Source organism: Drosophila eugracilis, unplaced genomic scaffold, assembly GCF_018153835.1.
Source record: "Drosophila eugracilis isolate 14026-0451.02 unplaced genomic scaffold, ASM1815383v1 contig_2167, whole genome shotgun sequence".
NCBI classification, from domain to species: domain Eukaryota; kingdom Metazoa; phylum Arthropoda; class Insecta; order Diptera; family Drosophilidae; genus Drosophila; species Drosophila eugracilis.
Window position 1 is genome coordinate 460,516 of NW_024573052.1, and position 7,223 is coordinate 467,738.

Consider the following 7,223-nt stretch of genomic DNA (forward strand, 5'->3'; position numbering starts at 1 on the left):
CAAAAAAGAGCTGTGTTTTGAGTAGAACTTAGTGAAAAATTATCCAAATGTGGAAAGTCATATAACAACATAACATATTGCTAAATTCATCAATTAAATATTATTATAAAAAAAAAACAGAACTTAAAACGTAGACATGCAATTACTATTTGCCTATTAATCTAACACTTTCCAAAAACCAAAACAACAAATCCAGGTTTATATTATAAAAACTTTCAAAACGGACAAACAAAAGTTCCACAGGGGAAAGAGTGGACAGGTAAAAGATCTTCCAAAGCTTTTATATGTGCCTTCCCTCTCTCACCCTTCTAGCATTCACTTTGCTCCAGCTTGCCACAGAATTTAAATCATCATCATTGCCATAATTATCATTAACTACACGTCATTACACACTTACATAAATACATACGTAGGAATGATGCCAACACTCCCTTTGCATTTCACATAAAAATTAAGTTAATTCATTATGTTGCCCATAAATATCGACCACAAACCAAGATACTCTGCCGCGATCACTTGTTAGTCTGATTCTAATATTTTATAACACTTTTTAGCAACAAAAAAAAAACACCCGACTGCAGTTTGGCAAACGCACTTGTGAATGGAAGCTGAAGAACTGAAATTGGGAATAGAGAAAAGTAGGCGAGCGCGGTCTAAGAAGGGCTTTCAAAGTTCTTTTTCGCACCTTTCTTACTTTTCGATCGCTCTCCTCTCCTCTTGCATTCCACACCTACTCGGATTTTACACGGATCACCCTTTGGCGTAAACAAACTCCGACTGAAATTTGGCAACGCACTTATCAATGAAATCTGGTGAACTTGACCTTCCCTCTCTCTTACTCTTTTAGAAGGGCTTCGCTTTGCCTCACCTCTCCCGCTCCGTTCTCTCTCTCAGCTTTGCCAAATTGCACGAAGCCGGCATTGCCTTACTTCTACTCTCACTTTTCGATCGCTCTCTCCTCTCTTGCTAGCACAATCATAATCAACACCGACTGAAATTTGGCAACGCGCTTATGAATGAAAGTTCTTGGCTTTGCCTTCCGCTCACCTCTCTTTTGTTTGTCAAAACAGTTAATTGATTTAAAATACTGAAGTTTGGCAACGCACTTATGAATGAAATCTGGAGATAAAAAATTTTTGGTGAGAGATAAGAGGAGCCCAGAAGGGCCTCTCAATATGATCGTAACTTTCTCATATCTAAGCCAATAATTGTCCGAATATGGAATGTTATACCTCGTTCGTCTCGTAATTTGATTTCCAACAAAACTGCATTCACCGTTTGAAAAGTAAAAATTGAGCCCTTTTTCGCAAATTTTGATGATGTTACCCCTTACAAAAAATTTAAAATTTTTCTAAAAATTTAAATTCACAAAATCATCAAACGAATGATGAGGAAAGTTAGTTTTGGTCGTTAGATTTACAAAACAGTTTTTATTTTAGCTGTGCGTCTTGTTTTGACAAAATTATGGCCATAAAACTGATAAAAAAGATTCAATTTTCTGTCAGAACTCAAAATCCTGATTGTTGCCTCAAAATAATCAGAATTCTTCTTACTACAAAGCCAATATTAGTCCGAACTTAGAATGTCATACATCGATAAACTCGTAATCAAAATTCCAACAAAACTGCATTCACAGTTTAAAATGTAAAACTTTAGCCATTTTTCACAAAATTTGATGATGGTACCGCTTATCGAAATTCTAAATTCTGTTTATCCCGAAAATCCTACCAGAACGACAGAATTATGATCATAACTAAGCCAATGAAGGTCCAAATATGGAATGCCATACGTCGTTGGATTCGTTTTTAAATTTTCAACAAAACTGCATTAACAGCTAAAATTATTAAGTTTGATCAATTTCTCGGAAAAATTGTCGATGTTACCCCTTTTCGAAAATGCGAAATTTGGTTTCTCCCATTTTCCTCCTTTAAGGGGCAGTATTAGGGCCATAACTAAGCGAATAGTTACCCGAATCTGGAATGGCATACCTCGTTGGATTCGTTATTTAAATTCTAACAAAACTGTATTCACAGCTAAAATTGTTAATTTTGATAATTTTTTTGCAAAAATAGACCTTATTAACCCTTATCGAATATGGAAAATTTCGTTTAGCTCGATTTTTCCCATAAAATGACGGTATTTTTCTCATAACTAAGCCAATAATGATCCGAATATGGAATGTAATACCTCGTTGAACTTGTTTTTTAATTCTAAACAAATCTACATTCGCAGTTTAAAAAATAAATATGTTGTCTTTTTTTCAAAATTAGACAATGGTTACCCCTTATAAAAAGTGAAAAATGTTGCCAAAAATATAATTTCTCTAAAAGATCAAAGTAGTGATAAGGCTTGTCAATTCTGGGCGTAATGTGTTTAAAAACATTAATTAATTAATTTTAAATGCGAAATTCTACATTCTAAATTGTTTTCTTTAATTTTTCAGAAAGAATCAAGGTTCAATGAGTCAGAACCACTGTAACAACCACGGGACTGCGGGATTGGAAGACAGAGGCCCGGGAGCCTGAGAATGAGAATGAGACTGGCACGGACAGTTTCGGTTGCTGCTCGCGTACATCTGGCTGCGAACGTATCGCATATGTACCCAGCACGTTCTTCATTCAATGCCATGAAACGTGTTAAGGAGCTGGGGGTTTTTATTTTCAATGCAAGTCCTCTCTCTCTCTCTCTCTGTGTGTGTGTGTGTCTCTGCGTTTACGTATGTAGACAGGGGATAAGATGGGTAGGGAAAGAAAATTTAATCAGTATAGCATTTCGAGCATTCCGATAGACAACCTGAATTTAGATAACAAATTATGCATTGCCCCCACCCGAGACCATTACAATTGTTGCACATGTGTGAGAGGCAGGCGACGTGATGCGAGGCGGCTCTTTGTGGGCAACCTTTTAGGCTCCTTTTCATGTTGGTTTCCCTACCCGAGCGGGCTCTTCTCCTCTTTCTTGTTTCCTTTCCCGTTTTTTTTTTCTTTCTGGTCTGGCGCAGAGGTCAGCAATTTTCATTTGAGGGCTTCGAGAGTTGAGGCGAATTTAGTAGGTCGCCAGGAAATGACAGTTATTGCCATTTGCCTTTCAGTTCGCTCGCCAGCCTGCTCCTTTGGCCACTCGTTTTTACACCACAATTACGAGCAATGAATGAAAATGCAATGGAAAATGCTTTTTAAAATGCACCCAACCGACTGGCCAACGGCTACCCGGGGGAAAAACCCCAAAAAGTATGCTGCGGGATTTGGCACAAAGCAAGGCTACATTTTGTTTATTTCTGCCCTGTCAGTCACGTGTTGACGCATTTTCTTTTTTATCCCGCTCTCTCTTACTCTTTTTTTTTTTGGCTATAATTGCACTTTGGTTTCGTTTCCAGTTCACTTGGTTTTCGTTTCGTTTCGATTCGGTTTGTTGTTTAAGCCGAAATCGAGTTATGCTACAACAGGTTAAAGGATATTTGGTGGGAAGGCTCCAGTCGGCTGGAAGGTAACCCAAAAACTGAGCACTTAATTGGACACATTGATTGGGGGAGTTTCAGAAAAAAGAAAAAAAACAAGAAAAGGAAAAGCGGAACCACAAAGAAAGCACAACAGCGGAAATAAACAAGAATTCGGCATGTTAGGGGAAATATCCAGCACAACTGTACCAGCTAGGACCCTTAGCAAATACCAACCAATTAAATACATTTCGAATGTCAATAAAAAAAAGAAGTGCCAACACTGGTAATTCAATATCACTTAGTGTTGTTTCAAAATCCTGGCAATTTATAACACTTTTCTGCATTAAATTTAAGCCCCATCACTGCATGCCACAAAATAATATAATCTTTTTCCAGCATACCATAAATATACGAGTTTAACCTGATTATCAACCAAACATATTCCAAGCCAATGTGGCTTTATTTTTCACTGACAAATGACAAATGAAAAAAAAATGGAAAAAAAAATAGATACGAAATGGGGCAAAAGTTGATGACTTCGCTGCTGACCAGACGGGACTGTACCACATATTATAAAAGTCTACCACAAAGGCAAATCCACTTCAATCACTCACCTACAAACCCCTCTAACTCACCCCTCCCCCCCCACCGAAAATGTTGCAGGGGAAAAGTCAAAAGTGCAAACACTCAACCATCCACATCCTCACTCCCCTTTACACTTGTTCCCCCGAAAAATGTTGTCATAATCCAAAGCCAAAAAACCAATAGACCGAACCACACCCCCTCCAAACACACACACACACGTGTCCCATTTTTGCATGGATTTCAGTTTTTCAGTTTCTCTTCTCTTCTTTTTGTTGTTGTTGTTGTTGTTGTGTTAGGCAAATAAATGAAATGAAATGAAACATTTTAACAATAAATGCAAATTTAGCTTAGCCGCCTATTGGCAACTAAAACCGACACGGACGACAAAATAGACAAACAGGCACGCACACCAACACCAACACCAACACACACACATGCACCATAGCAGACGGTTACGCACACATGCTAACGCAAATCGAAAAGTCTATAAAGCAGGCAAAGCCACCAAAAAATATAGAAAGGAACCGAACCAAAAATGCGATGGCTGGATAAAAAAGGGAAGGAGAAGTCCTGAGGGAAAAGCTGCACTGATAAAAATTTCAAAAAAAAACTTTTAACTTGGCCAATGTTCTATACAGAACTAGAGCAATCTGGCTAGTAAATATATTAACTATTAATTAGATAATAATTATGTTTTTTATATAAAATTAAGAATAACCAGTTTTTGAAGATATAAAAATAAACTTTACTATTTCATGAAATATTTCTCCAACTGTAGTCATGCAAATTTTTCGCTTTATTTTCACGCGCATCTGGCACACTCACACCCCGGCACACACACACACACACACGAAAGTAGGGAAATCAAAAGCTCTCCTTGTGTGGGTGAGCGTGAAAAGTGAATGGCGAAATGTGTCAGCATGTGGCTACAAAAAAAAAAGGGAACATTCTCATTTTTTTTATGTTACTAGCTTTGGGGCATCTGACCAATTGTATGATTTAATATGACAATGGGCTGGCGGTCTCTTTTGTGGGTGCGTGCGTGTGTGTGTGTGTGTGGGTCTGGCTTGGTTAGTGGGTATGTGGATGTGTTTGTGAGTTCGTACGCTTTCATTTCCACATATGGACACATAAAAAACCACTCAACTAAGCCTTTATTTAATAACAAACTAAGCACAAAGCAACTGCGGGCTGCTCTCAACTCAAAAACCGAAAACCGAAAACCGAAAAGCAATCAGCGACTAAGCTAATACACTCAGCAGAGCAGAAATATTGGATTGGCAACGATTGAATAAATCTGAATGAAAAATATAATCTCTCAAAGGTTTCAAAATATGATATATGTATATGTTTTGAATAGATTTTTTTCAAATTGATTTAAAGTTAAGTTGATAACCACCAATCGATCGTTTGCCAACCAACCAAACCAATTAATTCGATTAAAGACAAAACTAAACCAAAACTGTACCCAAAAGACTTGGAAAACACACCGACTTATATATCAAAGTTTCGAAAATGTTTTAACAGCAAAGTTCGATGGCAATCGCTCAAGTGGAACATCGATTCCGTCGACCCAATCGATTCCCACAGGCTTCCACCGATTCCCGATTTCGATGCCGATTTCGATTCGCTCTTAAGCAAACGACTTGAAATTTGAAAAGTAAACGAAACGATGATAAAATAATACAAATACAAATACAGGAAGGCAAACACCAGCACACACACACACACACACCCCCAGCACTCACTCTAACATACTCACACACACACAAGCCATACACATTCAGAGTCCAATGTACAGATGTGTGGGTTCGGTTTTGGTTATAGATGGCTGCATATAAACTGAAAATCGAAAACCATATTTCAATTTGCGGCATTTAGCCCACACACACACACACACACACACACACACAGACACGGTGAAAATCGAAGGGGGGCAAAAGGACACGCATGATCAAATTGATACGCTTGCCGTAACGAGCAGCATTCGCTGAGTGAGTTGGGCATACGGTACGTATACGTATTCTGCGGACTGCGGACTGCGGACTACTATACACTATACCCATCTGTGGGTTAAGTTGGCATGCGGCGGGTTAAGCCTGTGTACTACAGGGGCGAGGCAGAGAAATTTTCGGTGGCAAAAGGGAAAGGTGCGGCGAGCGACATCGGCGGCAACTAATCGACCCGGGGCAAATGCCTCGAATCAAATATAAATTGCAACTCTGTCGATGAATGCTTTCTATGTCCGCAATTCAGTGTTTGTGTGAGTGCAGGATGCACTGCAAGAAATCATATTATATATATAAATATCATATATATAAAAAAGTTTCATTCTAGTTTGATTTCTTCATCATTTTATCAAGATCCTATCAATAATTATTTTTAATTAACTTGTTATTTTTGAGTATTATTTTTTATCAGTGAATTTTACTACTTTGAATGTAAAATATTTTTGCTTTCGAGTTGGGCAATCTTCACTGTGCTTTGCCAGCCGAGGCACTGACCCCAATTCCCAATTCTCAAACCTTCCCCCTCTCTCCACTTTCAGGGCCTTTTTGGCCCACCTCTACACGACCATCTTTCTCTAATTCCGCTTGATGCCCAAACATGATTTTACACCTCGACCGCTTCCAACATTGCGGTATTTGCGTGCCTTCAGCTTCTTAGAGGGAAAATGGGAGAAAATTCATTTGGCAAAAGGAAGGCGGGGGGGATGAGAAGCTGTAGGTAAGGGTACCATAGTCGTTTTTGGGGATCCAAAAACGTGGCCAAAAGCTTCATACATCATTCAACAATGAGCGGTACCGTTAAGGTCGTTTTGTATATATGTATATGGCATATATGCATATGTATGTGTGCAACGGATGTCATTTGTATAAGTTTATATAGTGGGGGGAGGGGGGTGGATTTTCAACTGGCCTCTTCTCGCCAAAACTCCCTACACCGTATGTGTGAAATGGCGGCAAAGTGGAAAAGTGAAATAAGCACAGCTTTCACACATATACGAGTACATATATGTACACTTCCCTTCGACGCGTTTTCCCAAATTTCCGTAACTTCCCCCCTCTCTCTCTCTCTCTCTTTGCGGTTCGAAAATTTTAAGGCGATGAAGTCGACGTTGGGCTGTGGAAAGTATGCCATAAGTTATAAGTTCCTCAGTCCGAAACGAGGAAGTGCAATTAATGCGCATCGAGTAAAT